General features: G+C 39.0%; 1 protein-coding gene across 1 annotated transcript in view; it reads right to left on the bottom strand.

The window, feature by feature from the left end:
• LOC133646203 (SLIT and NTRK-like protein 3) overlaps positions 1–18653 on the bottom strand; it is a 128095-nt gene extending 109442 nt beyond the window's left edge. Inside the window, exon 1 of the mRNA XM_062041340.1 lies at positions 18545–18653. The gene's annotated coding sequence lies outside the window, so the exon portion shown is untranslated. The remainder of the gene's footprint in view (positions 1–18544) is intronic.
• Positions 18654–20117: the final 1464 nt, after the last annotated feature.

A 20117-nucleotide genomic window follows, 5' to 3' on the forward strand; every position in this document is an offset into this window, starting at 1 on the left:
TGAAAACAAACCAGCTCACAGCGAACACAGCATTGACAGAAAAAGCATTTAACGAGCGTTGTGGCTTGGAAGTCGGCGTTAAATCCTTCATTTACGCATTTTTACTTATACGCATATCGTGTGAAAAAACGAAAATGTATTATTTGCGTCACACTCGTCTCAGTGAACTTTAAAGCTTCTCAGGCTTAGCTTAGCTTGCTAGTTAGCTTAGCCTGCGCGCTACTAAGAAAGAGACGCGGAAGTTATCAACAACAAGATCAAGTGTTAGTGTATAAAATATTGAGAGATTTGAGGGCTACATGTATTGTTTAAGTACAACAAAGGAGAGTTTAAACAGAGGTGGCAAAATAACCTAATAAGGAAAGTAATACCAAGATTACGGGTAAATAATACTGGAATGTCTGGCAAAAAACCCCAAAAGAAAGCAGACTGACCCCTAGTAGCCCGGTCCTTGTAAGTTGTAGCCTTATGAAGGCGCAGTACAGCAGGCGAATAATGTACAAAATATATGTCTTTGTATTGAAAAGTCTTGCAGACAGCATTTTGCGACTGTCTTGAAAAGTTGATTAAATGGCAACATGAAAATTATAGGGTTTATTGGTTAAACGAAACCGGTTTTCGAAAATAGCTAGCTAGGCTATAGACCAGGGGTGTCAAAGTCAAATGGACGGAGGGCCAAATAAAAAATTTAGCTACAAGCCGAGGGCCGGACTGTTCGAATGTTCATTGAAAATTTTTTAAATGACGCATGAACCTAATTGAACCTACTGAAAACCTAACAAATATATTCCAATATGATCAGATAAATAAAGCAATATTTTCTTATGGCTCTGTCAGTAATCTTTAATTTTCAACAGACACAAAAGACAAATTTCCTTTATATAAAAATCCCCATAACATGAACATTAAATGAAAGAAACCGGTATTCAAGGCACCATCAGTAGCCTATATTTTCTATTTTAGCAAAAGTGGGCTAAATTTACTTCAAAGAAAAAAACAATAATAGCAATTTTCTATCATCCACTCAACTGAAATATTTTTAAAATATAATTAAATTGAAATACAATAAAATAAAGTGCAAAAATCTATAAATCAAAAACAACACTTTGTTTAAGGAGAAGTAACATGCAGTGAAAACAAATATTAAACTTTTACTTTTAAACTTGAATTGAGTAAAAACTCTAAATATGTGATTGCACAGTAATGTTCACATTAAACCCCCCTCCTCCCTCCGTGGGAGGGAGGCGAGTTGGGTGCCCGAAACCCCCCGCTGGTTTCGGCCCGCCCCTTGGCGCGCGTGGCACGGCGGGCTCCGCGACCCGACGGCTGGCCCTCGTGGCTTGACGGCGGGCGCGTCCCGACGGGCCGCGCGTAGGGGTCAAACGCAGAAGTCTCAGGGCCTCGTGGTGAGGGGGTGGCCTGCGGGTTTCGGCCCGCTTGACCCCCCCGCTCCGCTTGGCGCGCGCGGCACATGACGGGTTCCGCCACCGACGCTCGGGCTGCAGCCCGACGGCGGTGCGGGCCCGGCGGTGACGCGCGGTTTGGGGAAACAAAGCAGAAGTCTCAGGGCCTCGGGGCCGGGTTTCGGCCCGCCCCCTTGGCGCGCGTGGCACGGCGGGCTCCGCGACTGACGGCCGGGCTGCAGCCCTTCGGCCGGCAGGCGCGTCCCGGCGGGCCGCTCGCCCCCTTTCGGAACCTTGGACCGGCATCCGCTTGGTGCGTGTAAAAGATCTGCGGTCTAAAAAAAAAAAAAAAAAAAAAAAAAAAAAAAAAAAAGATCTGCGGTCTGCGGGCCGGTTCTAATAATAAATCAAGATCATCCCAAGGGCCGTAAAAAACCTTCTCGCGGGCCGGATATGGCCCGCGGGCCTTGACTCTGACATATGTGCTATAGACTATATAGTATATACCGCATGTTATTTTTGTCCAACAACAACTTCAGCTGTCGAACGTTATAAGGTACAAATTCAACAAGTACAACGTTAGCACGGACGGTATAGCCAAGTTGTGGTTAAGAAGGTGGATTTTTGTTCCTTATATTTACCAGAAACGAAGTGATCCGAACACACGACCCGGGACTTTGGGGGACTCCAGTGAGAACCGTCCTCGTTTTCCCGGTGTAAAGCTGCGAGCCGTTTGTCTCGTCTCTGTGGGCTTTTATCACGCTTTGGCAGAACAAAATACAACCTTTGTTTTCCCTGTTTCCGGTTGTGGTTAGCACAACCAAAAAAAACACAGTTTTTCGGCATTTTGGAGGCAGAATGACGGGTTTAACCAGCGTAGGTCGACAGGTTAAAGAGTAATGGCAACGGTTTGTTTTCAACGGCAGTCTGGTTGCTATGGCTCGAAGAACCCGTATGTAGCTCAGTTGCCCGGATGTCGGCCCTCACCTATAACTTTCTCCGATTTTCTTGGACGTGTTTTATGCCACTTTTTTTCTGTCTCATTTTGTCCACCAAACTTTTAGCGTTGTGCGTGAATGCACAAAGGTGAGTTTTGTTGATGTTATTGACTTGTGTGGAGTGCTAATCAGACATATTTGGTCACTGAATGACTGCAAGCTAATCGATGCTAACATGCTATTTAGGCTAGCTATATGTACATATTGCATCATTATGCCTCATTTGTAGCTATATTTGAGCTCATTTAGTTTCCTTTAAGTCATCTCAATTCAATGTATATCTCATGACACACTATCTGTATGTAATATAGCTTTTAATTTGTTGCGGCTCCAGACAAATTTGTTTTTGTATTTTTTCTCCAATATGGCTCTTTCAACATTTTGGGTTGCCGACCCCTGAGCTAGGAGGATCCTGTAAGACAGGCCTGGGCAATTATTTTGACTCGGGGGGCCAAATTTAGAGGACAAAAATGTGTCTGGGGGCCGGTATATCTATTTTTAGGAAAACTAATACAAAACCTCACAATGAAGTCTGATTGAATGCTAAAAATTTTACGACAGACCGCCTTAAAAACGGAATGGAATTTTATTTTTTCTATGAACGATAAAACCCTGAATATTGAGAACATATGAACGTCACACCCCCTCTCAATCGACATGTTTTACAATCAAGCCAAATGCAACAAACACAGCAAAATATGAACGTGAAGGGCAAAAAAAACAAAAAAACATCTACAATCTGATACATCACTAAGCTTTAGAACTTTCTTGTAAAAATCTCCTTCCGCGTCTGTCCCTGACACCCGCATTTCAGGCTCTGGAAACACTCTGTGGAAACGCTCCCCGCCCACACTGCTTGGTGCCTCGTCTGAGCTGCTGTGACGTAGATTACCATAGTAACTAGTAGGGTTGTACGGTATACGGGTATTAGTACTAATGAATCATATTCGGTACCATACCGCCGCTGAAAAGTACCGCCACACCCTAAGATTTTTTGTTAAAATAAAGCCAATAATGTAATTTTTTCTGGTCCCCTTTATTTAGAAAAGTATCGAAATAATATTGGTATCAGGACAACACTAGTCACTGAAATATCATGCAAAAGCGCAGATTCCAAGCATTGAAATACTTTGGATAGTTCAAGACTTACAGTCATTAGAAAACATCACTGCACATTATAATGGCAGATACACTTTCCATCTTAAAGATATAAAAAAATTATTTGGGAATGTCCGGCGGGCCAGATTGAAAAGCTTAACGAGCCGCATGTGACCCCCGGGCCTTAATTTGCCCAGGTCTGCTGTAAGAGCATCACACACACACACACACACACACACACACACACACACACACACACACACACACACACACACACACACACACACACACACACACACATACATTCTTGTATTTGTTACCTTCTTCAGACCTCTGAGAAAGGCCTACCTCTTTAATCCAATCCAATCCACTTTATTTATATAGCACATTTACACAACAAGAATGTTTCCAAAGTGCTGCATAGCCATGTTAAAAACAATATTAAAAACAATATTACGCTACACCAATGACTGAATAAAAACAAAGAATAAATGAATAGAAAACCAATACAAAAACAATATAAAAAATAAATATGATTAAAAACGATTTTAAAGGGTAAAACCAATTAAAACAGTAAAATAGGACCACCCTTTCTAGATACACTATATTGCCAAAAGTATTTGGCCCACCCATGTTTTTTAGGACTTGGGCTTGGCCCCTTAGTTCCAGTGAAAAGAACTTTGAATGCTCCAGGATACCAAAACATTGTGCACCAGTGCACAAAGCAAGGTCCATAAAGACATGGATGACAGAGTCTGGCGTGGATTAACTTGACTGGCCTGCACAGAGTCCTGACCTGAACCCGATAGAACAGTGGTCCCCAACCACCGGGCTGATTGGTACCGGGCCTCACAAGAAATTGAAAAAAAAGATTTTTTTTTTTTTTTTAATTAAATCAGCATAAAAAACACAATATATACATTATATATAAATATAGATCAATACAGTCTGCAGGGATACAGTCCGTAAGCACACACGATTATATTTCTTTATGAAAAGGGTTAACTAACCCCCCCCCCCCCCGGTCCGTGGGACTAATTTTCAAGCGTTGACCGGTCCGCAGCTACAAAAAGGTTGGGGACCACTGCGATAGAACACCTTTGGGATGAATTAGAACGGAGACTGAGAGCCAGGCCTTCTCCACCAACATCAGTGTGTGACCTCACCAATGCGCTTTTGGAAGAATGGTGGAAAATTCCTATAAACCCACTCCACAACCTTGTGAACAGCCTTCCCAGAAGAGTTGATGCTGTAATAGCTGCAATATATATATATATATATATATATATATATATATATATATATATATATATATATATATATATATATATATATATATATATATATATATATATATATATATATATATATATATATATATATCTGCATTTGACCCATCACCCTTGATCACCCCCTGGGAGGTGAGAGGGAGCAGTGAGCAGCAGCGGTGGCCGCGCCCGGGAATCATTTTTGGTGATTTAATCCCCAATATCCAACCCTTGATGCTGAGTGCCAAGCAGGGAGGTAATGGCTCCCATTTTTATAGTCTTTGGTTTTGGTAATATCCATCCATCGTTTTTCTACCGCTTCCATCCATCCATCCATTTTCTACCGCTTGTCCCTTTCGGGGTCGCGGGGGGGTGCTGGAGCCTATCTCAGCTGCATTCGGGCGGAAGGTGGGGTACACACTGGACAAGTCGCCACCTCATCACAGGGACCTTTGGCAATATAGTGTATACAAAGATTTGTATTTACAACATTAATAATATATACCAACTATGTAAATATAAAAAAAGCTAGTTGTGAAAATTGAGTTGGAATTTCACAAGAAAAAGGTCACAACTTAGAATTTTGGCAGTATTGTAATAGAAGTCGTCATTTTACTCAACGCAAGTCAAAATGTTACAAGAAAAACTGAACATTTGTGCAATGTTATGATAAATGTTTTTATTTTACTCAATAACAGTCACAAATTTACAAGGAAAGCTCAAAATGTTGGCAATTTTATGAAAATAGTCTTAATTTTACTTGACAAAAGTCACAATTTTATAAGAAAACTTTAAAATGTTGGCAATAATAATCGAAATTTTACTCAAAAAATTTCACTATAAGAACAGCAAAAAATTATTTATTTGTTGAATTTTTTATATTTTTGTTTGTAATTGGTTTTTAATCTTCATTTTTTACTTCAAGTCATTATAGTATGTATGTATATATATATATATATATATATATATATATATATATATATATATATATATATATATATATATATATATATATATATATATATATATATATATATATATATATATATATATATATATATTTAAATTTTCCAGAGGGAACTCTCCTGAAGGAATCAATAAAGTACTATCTATCTATCTATCTATCTATCTATATATAGATATATATTTGTTTTTATTATTAATTTTGGCCAAAGGGGGTGCATTTCAATTTCTTACACACATTTGTTATTTGTTGGCCAGAGGGTTAGCACTTCAAATTTTTACACACACTTGTTATTTCATATGTTGACCAGAGGGGGACCACTTTTAAAACCGACACACAGTCAATTTGAAAAATCCCTCCTTTTTGGGACCACCCTCATTTTGATAGATTTCACCACCAGGGGTGCCAATGAGACATTCTCTATTAGATTCAATGGTTTTCCGTATTGGGACCATGATTTATGTCCTGATATGGAAGGTACTTTTCCTTGTTGATGTTTCAAGAAGGGTAGAAATACAAGAACACACACGCACACACACACACACACACACACACACACACACACACACACACACACACACACACACACATTCTTGTATTTGTCACATTCTTGAAACCTTGAATGCCTACCTCTTTAGGACCACCCTTTTCTAGATATATAAAGATTTGTATTTACAACATGAATAATATATACATACTATGCAAATATAAAAAAGCTTGTTGTGAAAAACGAGTTGGAATTTCACAAGAAAAAGGTCACAATTTCACAAAAAAAACCTTAGAATTTTGGTAGTATTATAATAGAAGTCGTCATTTTACTCAACACAAGTCAAAATGTTACAAGGAAAACTGAACATTTGTGCAATGTTATGATAAAAGTTGGAATTTTACTCAATAACAGTCGCAATTTTGCAAGAAAAGCTCAAAATGTTGGTAATTTTATGAAAAGAGTCGTAATTTTACTCGACAAAAGTCACAATTTCCTAAGAAAACTGTAAAATGTTTGCAATATTATAATAATAATTGGAATTTCACTTGAAAAAAGTCATAATTTTATTCCAAAAAATGTCACTATTTTACAAGAACAACAACAAAAATTGGCAAAATTGTAAAAAAAATCTAAATTTTATATGACAAATGTCACAATTTGGCATTAAAAAGTAATAGTTTTACATGAAAAAGTAATAATTTTACGAGAAAATATCGCAATATTACAGAAACAGAAAGAATATGTGAAATCGTTCCCAATTTTATAAGAAAAAAAGTCGACACATTGTGAGAAAAAGACAGCTTTTAGTTTTTGTTTTGTTTTTTTGTAAATGGTTTTTAATCTTCATTATTTACTTCAAGTTATTACAGTATATACATATCTTTATACATATTTTAAATTTTTGTATTAATTTTGGCCAAAGGGGGCGCATTTCAATTTCTTACACACACTTGTTATTTCATATGTTGACCAGAGGGGGCGCACTTTTAAAACCGACACAGTCAATTTGAAAAATCCCTCCTTTTTGTGACCACCCTAATTTTGATAGATTTCACCACCAGGGGTGCAAATGAGACATTCTCTATTTTTTGTTTTTTGTAATGTGCTTAAGGCCGATGACAAACGAGTCAAGGGCCACAGATGGCCCCTGTGCCGCACTTTGGGCAACCCAGCTGTAGAAGCTAACTGTTAATGGCCACTTTAGTCTGACTACCGTAGTGTATTTGTTCATCCTATGGTCACATATGGGACGCGGGTTGTCTTACGTCAGCACCGGAAGTCGTAAAATCAGCTGTTCACCTGGCGGGTTTTTTCGGGGATGAACAGGGAAGTCCTTCTTTAGCTGCCGTCTTGTTTTATCATATATTGCTGCCTTTGCACCTGTCAATGTTTACTTTTGTATGCACATTAAATCAACAAAAAAAAATCCTGACTTTGGAGCAATGTTCACAGACTCTAGTATTTGGCTCTCTGTTAGATGCAATGGTTTTCCGTATTGGGACCATGATTTATGTCCTCATATGGAAGGTACTTTTCCTTGTTGACGTCTCACGAAGGGTAGAAATACAAGAACAGGAAGACATTTGGCTACAGATTCTCTCTCTCACACACACACACACACACACACACACACACACACACACACACACACACACACACACACACACACACACACACACACACACACACACACACACACACACACACACACACACACACACACACACAGAGCTTCATCTCGGCCAGTGCTAATCAAGCTCCAGCCCGCAGGCCAGATCAGGCCCACAACTAAAATTTCTAGCAGATTCCAAAAAACAGTACAGAGGAGTGCTTTTGCCCTAAAAAAAAAAAAAAAACAGCAAAACGCTCCTGTCATATTTAAGATCTTTGACTTGTGTTTTTGCAGGAAGGCCTGAGAAGCAATATCTATCTTGTGTCATAGACATTTTGCTTTTGGTTTCCAAAAAAAAAAGACTCTACTCCACACACAAATGTCCACTGCAGAGGACATTGACTCTCCGGAGATTGTAGAGCACCGATGTCAAACTCAAAGCCCGGGGGCCAAAATCTGGCCCGCCACATTATTTTATGTGGCCCGTGAAAGCCTGGAAATAATATGTTCGGTTCAGTTCAGTTTTAGTTGCAGCCTTTTTGCAGTCGGTTCTCAAAAACAGCAGTTTAAATGTCATAGAGAGGATATTTTGATAGTGTTTTTGAAGTTGCTTCTGAAATACAACAGGTTGCTGCCACATACTGTAGCAATGTTGACTTAATATATACAAGATTCTAAAAACAGTCATATGGATGATCACAGACAAGCCTTTCTGGCAAAAGGTTCTCAAAAACAGCATTTTTACTCTCATATAGAGGATATTTGACTAGTGTTTTAAAGGCGTTTCTGAAAAACAGCAGATTTACTTGTTTTTTATATTATTTTCCTAAAACCAGCAGGTCATTCTTGTCATACATATGATCGCTGCTAAGCCTTTTTGCAGTTGGTTCTCAAAAACAGCGGTTTAAATGTCATAGAGAGGATATTTGACTAGTGTTATTGAAGTTGCTTCTGACAAACAGCAGATAGCTCCTGCCACATACTGTAGGAATGTTGACTTAATACATACAAGATTTCTAAAAACAGTCATATGGATGATCACAGACAAGCATTTCTGACAAAAGGTTCTCAAAAACAGCATTTTTCCTCTCATATAGAGGATATTTGACTAGTGTTTTAAAGTCGGTCCTGAAAAACCGCAGTTATTATATAATTTTCCTAAAACCAGCAGATCATTCTTGTCCTACATATGATCACTGGTAAGCCTTTTTGCAGTCGGTTGTCAAAAACAACAGTTTTCCTGCCACAAACAGGATATTTGACTAGTGTTTTTGCAATTGGTCCTGAAAAACAGCAGGTTATGCCTGTCACATACTGTAGGAAGTTTAACCTCACTTGTCATTTGGATGATCGCTGACAAGCCTTTTTGCAGTCGGTTCTCAAAAACAGCGTTTTTACTCTCATATGGAGGATATTTGACTAGTGTTTTTCAGTCGGTTCTGAAAAACAGCAGATGTACTTGTTTTTTATATTATTTTCCTAAGACCAGCAGATCATTCTTGTCGTACATATGATCGCTGGTAAGCCTTTTTGCAGTCGGTTCTCAAAAACAGCGGTTTTACCGTCATAGAGAGGATATTTGACTAGTGTTTTTGAAGTTGCTTCTGACAAACAGCAGATAGCTCCTGCCACATACTGTAGGAATGTTGACTTAATATATACAAGATTTCTAAAAACAGTCGTATGGATGATCACAGACAAGCATTTCTGACAAAAGGTTCTCAAAAACAGCATTTTTCCGCTCATATAGAGGATATTTGACTAGTGTTTTAAAGTCGGTCCTGAAAAACCGCAGTTATTATATAATTTTCCTAAAACCAGCAGATCATTCTTGTCCTACATATGATCACTGGTAAGCCTTTTTGCAGTCTGTTCTCAAAAACAACAGTTTTCCTGCCTCAAACATGATATTTGACTAGTGTTTTTGCAATTGGTCCTGAAAAACAGCAGGTTATGCCTGTCACATACTGTAGGAAGTTTAACTTCACTTGTCATTTGGATGATCGCTGACAAGCCTTTTTGCAGTCAGTTCTCAAAAACAGCGGTTTTACCGTCATAGAGAGGATATTAGACGAGTGTTTTTGAAGTTGCTTCTGACAAACAGCAGATAGCTCCTGCCACATACTGTAGGAATGTTGACTTGTTATATACAAGATTTCTAAAAACAGTCATATGGATGATCACAGACAAGCCTTTCTGGCAACAGGTTCTCAAAAACAGCATTTTTCCTCTCATATAGAGGGTATTTGACTAGTGTTTTAAAGTCGGTCCTGAAAAACCGCAGTTATTATATAATTTTCCTAAAACCAGCAGATCATTTTTGTCCTACATATGATCACTGGTAAGCCTTTTTGCAGTCGGTTGTCAAAAACAACATTTTTCCTGCCACAAACAGGATATTTGACTAGTGTTTTTGCAATTGGTTCTGAAAAACAGCAGGTTATGCCTGTCACATACTGTAGGAAGTTTAACCTCACTTGTCATTTGGATGATCGCTGACAAGCCTTTTTGCAGTCGGTTCTCAAAAACAGCGTTTTTACTCTCATATGGAGGATATTTGACTAGTGTTTTTCAGTCGGTTCTGAAAAACAGCAGATGTACTTGTTTTTTATATTATTTTCCTAAGACCAGCAGATCATTCTTGTCGTACATATGATCGCTGGTAAGCCTTTTTGCAGTCGGTTCTCAAAAACAGCGGTTTTACCGTCATAGAGAGGATATTTGACTAGTGTTTTTGAAGTTGCTTCTGACAAACAGCAGATAGCTCCTGCCACATACTGTAGGAATGTTGACTTAATATATACAAGATTTCTAAAAACAGTCATATGGATGATCACAGACAAGCCTTTCTTGCAAAAGGTTCTCAAAAACAGCATTTTTCCTCTCATATAGAGGGTATTTGACTAGTGTTTTAAAGTCGGTTCTGGAAAAACAGCAGATGTACTTGTTTTTTTATTTTATTTTCCTAAAACCAGCAGGTCATTCTTGTCATACATAAGATCACTGGTAAGCCTCTTTGCAGTCGGTTCTCAAAAACAGCGGTTTTACCGTCATAGAGAGGATATTTGACTTGTGTTTTAAAGTCAGTTCTGGAAAAACAGCAGATGTACTTGTTTTTTATATTATTTTCCTAAAACCAGCAGGTCATTATTGTCGTACATATGATTGCTGGTAAGCCTTTTTGCAGTCGGTTCTCAAAAACAGCGGTTTAAATGTCATAGAGAGGATATTTGACTAGTGTTTTTGAAGTTGTTTCTGACAAACAGCAGATAGCTCCTGCCACATACTGTAGGAATGTTGACTTAATAAATACAAGATTTCTAAAAACAGTCATATGGATGATCACAGACAAGCCTTTCTGGCAACAGGTTCTTAAAAACAGCATTTTTCGTCTCATATAGATGATATTTGACTAGTGTTTTAAAGTCGTTTCTGAAAACCAGCAGATGTACTCGTTTTTTATATTATTTTCCTAAAACCAGCAGATCATTCTTGTCATACATATGATCCCTGGTAAGCCTTTTTGCAGTCGGTTCTCAAAAACAGCGGTTTTACCGTCATAGAGAGGATATTAGACGAGTGTTTTTGAAGTTGCTTCTGACAAACAGCAGATAGCTCCTGCCACATACTGTAGGAATGTTGACTTAATATATACAAGATTTCTAAAAACAGTCATATGGATGATCACAGACAAGCCTTTCTGGAAACAGGTTCTCAAAAACAGCATTTTTCCTCTCATAAAGAAGATATTTGACTAGGGTATTAAAGTCGGTCCTGAAAAACAGCAGTTATTATATTATTTTCCTAAAACCAGCAGGTCATTCTTGTACTACATATGATCGCTGGTAAGCCTTTTTACAGTCGGTTCTCAAAAACAGCAGTTTTCCTACCACAAAGAGGATATTTGACTAGTGTTTTTGCAATTGGTCCTGAAAAACAACAGGTTATGTCTGTCACATACTATAGGAAGTTTAACGTCACTCTTCATTTGGATGATCGCTGACAAACCGTTTTGTTGTCGGTTCTCAAAAACAGCCATAGAGGGGATATTTGACTAGTGTTTTTGAAGTTGCTTCTGACAAACAGCAGATAGCTCCTGCCACATACTGTAGGAATGTTGACTTAATATCTACAAGATTTCTAAAAACAGTCATATGGATGATCATAGACAAACCTTTCTGGCAAAAAGTTCTCAAAAACAGCATTTTTACTCTCATATAGAGGATATTTGACTCGTGTTTTAAAGTCTGTCCTGAAAAACAGCATATGTACTTGTTTTTTTATATTATTTTCCTAAAACCAGCAGGTCATTCTTGTCATACATAAGATCACTGGTAAGCCTTTTTGCAGTCGGTTCTCAAAAACAGCGGTTTTACCGTCATAGAGAGGATATTTGACTAGTGTTTTAAAGTCAGTTCTTGAAAAACAGCATATGTACTTGTTTTTTATATTATTTTCCGAGAACCAGCAGGTCATTCTTGTCGCACATATGATTGCTGGTAAGCCTTTTTGTAGTCGGTTCTCAAAAACAGCAGTTTAAATGTCATAGAGAGGATATTTGACTTGTGTTTTTGAAATTGCTTCTGACAAACAGCAGATAGCTCCTGCCACATACTGTAGGAATGTTGACTTAATAGATACAATATTTCTAAAAACAGTCATATGGATGATCACAGACAAGCCTTTCTGGCAACAGGTTCTTAAAAACAGCATTTTTCGTCTCATATAGATGATATTTGACTAGTGTTTTAAAGTCGGTTCTGAAAGACAGCAGATGTACTTTTTTAAAATATTATTTTCCTAAAACCAGCAGATCATTCTTGTCATACATATGATCCCTGGTAAGCCTTTTTGCAGTCGGTTCTCAAAAACAGCGGTTTTACCGTCATAGAGAGGATATTAGACGAGTGTTTTTGAAGTCGCTTCTGACAAACAGCAGATAGCTCCTGCCACATACTGTAGGAATGTTGACTTAAAACAGTCATATGGATGATCACAGACAAGCCTTTCTGACAAAAGGTTTTTAAAAAACAGCATTTTTCCTCTCATATAGAGGATATGGGTTTGACGAGTGTTTTTGAAGTTGCTTCTTACAAACAGCAGATAGCTCCTGCCACATACTGTAGGAATGTTGACTTAATATATACAAGATTTCTAAAAACAGTCATATGGATGATCACAGACAAGCCTTTCTTGCAAAAGGTTCTCAAAAACAGCATTTTTCCTCTCATATAGAGGGTATTTGACTAGTGTTTTAAAGTCGGTTCTGGAAAAACAGCAGATGTACTTGTTTTTTTATTTTATTTTCCTAAAACCAGCAGGTCATTCTTGTCATACATAAGATCACTGGTAAGCCTCTTTGCAGTCGGTTCTCAAAAACAGCGGTTTTACCGTCATAGAGAGGATATTTGACTTGTGTTTTAAAGTCAGTTCTGGAAAAACAGCAGATGTACTTGTTTTTTATATTATTTTCCTAAAACCAGCAGGTCATTATTGTCGTACATATGATTGCTGGTAAGCCTTTTTGCAGTCGGTTCTCAAAAACAGCGGTTTAAATGTCATAGAGAGGATATTTGACTAGTGTTTTTGAAGTTGTTTCTGACAAACAGCAGATAGCTCCTGCCACATACTGTAGGAATGTTGACTTAATAAATACAAGATTTCTAAAAACAGTCATATGGATGATCACAGACAAGCCTTTCTGGCAACAGGTTCTTAAAAACAGCATTTTTCGTCTCATATAGATGATATTTGACTAGTGTTTTAAAGTCGTTTCTGAAAACCAGCAGATGTACTCGTTTTTTATATTATTTTCCTAAAACCAGCAGATCATTCTTGTCATACATATGATCCCTGGTAAGCCTTTTTGCAGTCGGTTCTCAAAAACAGCGGTTTTACCGTCATAGAGAGGATATTAGACGAGTGTTTTTGAAGTTGCTTCTGACAAACAGCAGATAGCTCCTGCCACATACTGTAGGAATGTTGACTTAATATATACAAGATTTCTAAAAACAGTCATATGGATGATCACAGACAAGCCTTTCTGGAAACAGGTTCTCAAAAACAGCATTTTTCCTCTCATAAAGAAGATATTTGACTAGGGTATTAAAGTCGGTCCTGAAAAACAGCAGTTATTATATTATTTTCCTAAAACCAGCAGGTCATTCTTGTACTACATATGATCGCTGGTAAGCCTTTTTACAGTCGGTTCTCAAAAACAGCAGTTTTCCTACCACAAAGAGGATATTTGACTAGTGTTTTTGCAATTGGTCCTGAAAAACAACAGGTTATGTCTGTCACATACTATAGGAAGTTTAACGTCACTCTTCATTTGGATGATCGCTGACAAACCGTTTTGTTGTCGGTTCTCAAAAACAGCCATAGAGGGGATATTTGACTAGTGTTTTTGAAGTTGCTTCTGACAAACAGCAGATAGCTCCTGCCACATACTGTAGGAATGTTGACTTAATATCTACAAGATTTCTAAAAACAGTCATATGGATGATCATAGACAAACCTTTCTGGCAAAAAGTTCTCAAAAACAGCATTTTTACTCTCATATAGAGGATATTTGACTCGTGTTTTAAAGTCTGTCCTGAAAAACAGCAGATGTACTTGTTTTTTTATATTATTTTCCTAAAACCAGCAGGTCATTCTTGTCATACATAAGATCACTGGTAAGCCTTTTTGAAGTCGGTTCTCAAAAACAGCGGTTTTACCGTCATAGAGAGGATATTTGACTAGTGTTTTAAAGTCAGTTTTTGAAAAACAGCAGATGTACTTGTTTTTTATATTATTTTCCGAAAACCAGCAGGTCATTATTGTCGCACATATGATTGCTGGTAAGCCTTTTTGCAGTCGGTTCTCAAAAACAGCAGTTTAAATGTCATAGAGAGGATATTTGACTTGTGTTTTTGAAATTGCTTCTGACAAACAGCAGATAGCTCCTGCCACATACTGTAGGAATGTTGACTTAATAAATACAAGATTTCTAAAAACAGTCATATGGATGATCACAGACAAGCCTTTCTGGCAACAGGTTCTTAAAAACAGCATTTTTCGTCTCATATAGATGATATTTGACTGGTGTTTTAAAGTCGTTTCTGAAAACCAGCAGATGTACTCGTTTTTTATATTATTTTTCTAAAACCAGCAGATCATTCTTGTCATACATATGATCCCTGGTAAGCCTTTTTGCAGTCGGTTCTCAAAAACAGCGGTTTTACCGTCATAGAGAGGATATTAGACGAGTGTTTTTTAAGTTGCTTCTGACAAACAGCAGATAGCTCCTGCCACATACTGTAGGAATGTTGACTTAATATATACAAGATTTCTAAAAACAGTCATATGGATGATCATAGACAAACCTTTCTGGCAAAAAGTTCTCAAAAACAGCATTTTTACTCTCATATAGAGGATATTTGACTCGTGTTTTAAAGTCTGTCCTGAAAAACAGCAGATGTACTTGTTTTTTTATATTATTTTCCTAAAACCAGCAGGTCATTCTTGTCATACATAAGATCACTGGTAAGCCTTTTTGCAGTCGGTTCTCAAAAACAGCGGTTTTACCGTCATAGAGAGGATATTTGACTAGTGTTTTAAAGTCAGTTCTTGAAAAACAGCAGATGTACTCGTTTTTTATATTATTTTCCTAAAACCAGCAGATCATTCTTGTCATACATATGATCCCTGGTAAGCCTTTTTGCAGTCGGTTCTCAAAAACAGCGGTTTTACCGTCATAGAGAGGATATTAGACGAGTGTTTTTGAAGTTGCTTCTGACAAACAGCAGATAGCTCCTGCCACATACTGTAGGAATGTTGACTTAATATATACAAGATTTCCAAAAACAGTCATATGGATGATCACAGACAAGCCTTTCTGACAAAAGGTTCTCAAAAACAGCATTTTTCCTCTCATATAGAGGATATGGGTTTGACGAGTGTTTTTGAAGTTGCTTCTGACAAACAGCAGATAGCTCATGTCACAGAGGAAGGTCGACTTGTTTTTTATTAGATTCCTAAAAACAGCAGAGCACAGACGATCGCTGACTAGCGTTTTTCAGTGCTGTTGACATATAGAGGATCTTTGACTGGTGTGTTTGTGAAGGGCTCCTAAACAGCGGCGAAACACTCCTGTCTTATAGAGGATCTTTGACTAAAGTGTACAGACGTATGATTTATTCACGATGCCACCATCCATTCGATAAAGTGCAAACGTCTGACACACCAAAACAAGAATAATACTTTTGCTTTCCCAGAAACATGAACAGTGAAGTTGAGTATTGATGCTCCATGTTGCTCAATTATGTTTGTCAAATACTGAAGTAAGGTTGACTTATTATATACAAGATTTCTAAAAACAGTCATATGGATGATTACAGCCAAGCCTTTTGGCAACAGGTTCTCAAAAACAGCGTTTTTCCTCTCATATAGATGATATTTGACTAGTGTTTTAAAGTCTGTCCTGAAAAACAGCAGATGTACTTGTTTTTTATATTATTTTCCTAAAACCAGCAGATCATTCTTGTCATACATATGATCGCTGGTAAGCCTTTTTGCAGTCGGTTCTCAAAAACAGCATTTTTCCTCTCATTTAGAGGATATTTGACTAGTGTTTTAAAGTCGGTCCTGAAAAACCGCAGTTATTAGATAATTTTCCTAAAACCAGCAGATCATTCTTGTCCTACATATGATCGCTGGTAAGCCTTTTTGCAGTCGGTTCTCAAAAACAGCCGTTTAAATGTCATAGAGAGGATATTTTGATAGTGTTTTTGAAATTGCTTCTGAAATACAACAGGTTGCTGCCACATACTGTAGGAATGTTGACTTAATATATACAAGATTTCTAAAAACAGTCATATGGAGGATCACAGACAAGCCTTTCTGGCAAAAGGTTCTCAAAAACAGCATTTTTCCTCTCATATAGAGGATATTTGACTAGTGTTTTAAAGTCGGTCCTGAAAAACCGCAGTTATTATATAATTTTCCTAAAACCAGCAGGTCATTCTTGTCCTACATATGATCACTGGTAAGCCTTTTTGCAGTCGGTTCTCAAAAACAACAGTTTTCCTGCCACAAACAGGATATTTGACTAGTGTTTTTGCAATTGGTCCTGAAAAACAGCAGGTTATGTCTGTCACATACTGTAGGAAGTTTAACCTCACTTGTCATTTGGATGATCGCTGACAAGCCTTTTTGCAGTCGGTTCTCAAAAACAGCGTTTTTACTCTCATATGGAGGATATTTGACTAGTGTTTTTCAGTCGGTTCTGAAAAACAGCAGATGTACTTGTTTTTTATGTTATTTTCCTTCTTTCATTCTTGTCGTACGTATGATCACTGGTAAGCCTTTTTGCAGTCGGTTCTCAAAAACAGCGGTTTTACCGTCATAGAGAGGATATTAGACGAGTGTTTTTGAAGTTGCTTCTGACAAACAGCAGATAGCTCTGGCCACATACTGTAGGAATGTTGACTTAATAGATACAATATTTCTAAAAACAGTCATATGGATGATCACAGACAAGCTTTTCTGGCAAAAGGTTCTCAAAAACAGCATTTTTCCTCTCATATAGAGGATATGGGTTTGACGAGTGTTTTTGAAGTTGCTTCTTACAAACAGCAGATAGCTCATGTCACAGAGGAAGGTCGACTTGTTTTTTATTAGAATCCTAAAAACAGCAGAGCACAGACGATCGCTGACTAGCGTTTTTCAGTGCTGTTGACATATAGAGGATCTTTGACTGGAGTGTTTGTGAAGGGCTCCTAAACAGCGGCGAAACACTCCTGTCTTACAGAGGATCTTTGACTACAGTGTACAGACGTATGATTTATTCACGATGCCACCATCCATTCGATAAAGTGCAAACGTCTGACACACCAAAACAAGAATAATACTTTTGCTTCCCCAGAAACAAGAACGACAAAGTTGAGCATCAATTATGTTTGGCAAATCTGACTAGAATGCACACATTTTCCCCCAAAGTCCCGCCTGGCGTCTTTTATCCAGAGTCGGTCTCCGGTCCCAATCCCGCCGAAACGTCATCGATTATCGACCCTCCATCGATACGGCCTCCGGTTCCAGGCCCGCCCCGGGGGGGGGGGGGGGGGGGGGGGTCCTTCCTTTTGGACGTCCTGTATCTGTCCGTCTATTTTTCTCGACTTGACTGACGCAAAGCAGCCGAGAGCGAGAGAGAGAGAGATGACGGTCGTCCACCATATTATTCCTGTCACATAACTCCGGTGTCTACCTCAACCACATCCCCCCCACCACCCACCACCCGCCCCCCAACACCCCTCCTTGTCTCTTTACGTCCTCTCTGTCCTGCTCCTGCACACTCCCAGCAAACACAGAACTGCACTATCAAGGCCAAGCATCAACAAGCAGCCCTCATCCCTGATCAATGGCATTGGCGGCGGCGCGGGGGTGGTGGGGGTGGTGGGGGTGGGGGGGGGGTTTGCTCCGGCAGCTTGGCGAGCCCACAGGCATCCAGTAACAGTGCAAGAAATCAATTAGCTCAAAATCGCATCGTAGCGTTCGCCGAACGAAGGCACGACCAATTTAACAGCAAATTAACACGTTAAAGGCCGTACAAATGGAACCTTTTGGGCTTTTTGGAACAAGGTCCAATCCTGGACATCCCTTGCCGGCGGACCCCCCCTTTTTCTTCCAGCTCCCCCACATGACGACGCAAAGCATGCCGGAAAATACTCACTCCGCCAAAGAATCCGGGGAACGACCGGAAGATGACTTTTTTACAGGCTGACTGTCGACATGTCTTCCACATTCAGCCGCACTCTTCCTGCATGCCTCTCTCTCTCTCTCTCTCTCTCTCTCGCTCGCTCGCTCGCTCTCCTGTGGAGGCGGATGAGGGAGGCAGAGAAGATGAGGATGAGGAGGAGGGAACGTGAGAAGACTGCAATGAGGAAGAGGAGAGCGAGTAGAGGGAGAGAGAGATGGGGGGGTAAAAAAAAAAAAAAAAGCCGGTTTTAGGATGCAGGTCCGCCTCTCCACAGTGCGGCCCGAGGGGAGCTGCGGCATCGGACCGCCGGACGGCTCTTCATCTCAAACACACGACCCCCCCCTCCTTCACCCCCACCCTGGTAGAAGTCTTCTCCAGACACTTCATCTGGTCCAATAAGGTGCTTGGCCAGTGGTCGCCGACGTCCACTTCCACTTTCCCCAACGTGTTTTGTCTGGCGGTCAAAAAAAGACGAAAAAAACCCCCCACCTCAAGTAGAGGATCTTTGACAAGCTTTTTTTGCAGGAAAGATCATTAAAAGTGGCAGCTGTCATAGAGAGGATCTTTGAAGGCTGTTTGGAGCAGTATAGGTCCTTAAAAGTCCTGAAAAGTAGCAGCTGTCATATACTGGATCTTTTTGGCAGTAAAGGTCCTTAAAAGTAGCAGTTGTCATATAGAGGATCTTTGACTGCTGTTTTTGTCAGTATAGGTCCTTAAATGTAGCAATTGTCATATAGAGGATCTGTGACTGAAGTTTTTAGCCGTATAGGTCCTGAAAAGTAACAGGTGTCATAAAGAGGATCTTTGACTGGTGTTTTTAGCAGTATAGGTCCTGAAAAGTAGCAGCTGTCATACCCTGGATCTTTTTGGCAGTAAAGGTCCTTAAAAGTAGCAGTTGTCATATAGAGGATCTTTGACTGCTGTTTTTGTCAGTGAAGGTCCTGAAAAGTAGCAGCTGTCATAGAGAGGATCTTTGAAGGCTGTTTTTTGTCAGTGTATGTCCTGAAAAGTAGCAGTTGTCACATAGAGGATCTTTGACTGCTGTTTGGAGCAGTATAGGTCCTTAAAAGTCCTGAAAAGTAGCAGCTGTCATATACTGGATCTTTTTGGCAGTAAAGGTCCTTAAAAGTAGCAGTTGTCATATAGAGGATCTTTGACTGCTGTTTTTAGCAGAATAGGTCCTGAAAAGTAGCAGCTGTCATATACTGGATCTTTCTGGCAGTAAAGGTCCTTAAAAGTAGCAGTTGTCATATAGAGGATCTTTGATTGCTGTTTGGAGCAGTATTGGTCCTTAAAAGTCCTGAAAAGTAGCAGCTGTCATAGAGAGGATCTTTGAAGGCTGTTTTTGTCAGTAAAGGTCCTTAAAAGTAGCAGTTGTCATATAGAGGATCTTTGACTGCTGTTTTTTTTCAGTATAGGTCCTTAAATGTAGCAGTTGTCATATAGAGGATCTTTGACTGAAGTTTTTAGCCGTATAGGTCCTGAAAAGTAACAGCTGTCATAAAGAGGATCTTTGACTGGTGTTTTTAGCAGTATAGGTCCTGAA

The sequence above is a fragment of the Entelurus aequoreus genome, linkage group LG03 (genome assembly GCF_033978785.1).
Source record: "Entelurus aequoreus isolate RoL-2023_Sb linkage group LG03, RoL_Eaeq_v1.1, whole genome shotgun sequence".
Taxonomy (NCBI): Eukaryota; Metazoa; Chordata; class Actinopteri; order Syngnathiformes; family Syngnathidae; genus Entelurus; species Entelurus aequoreus.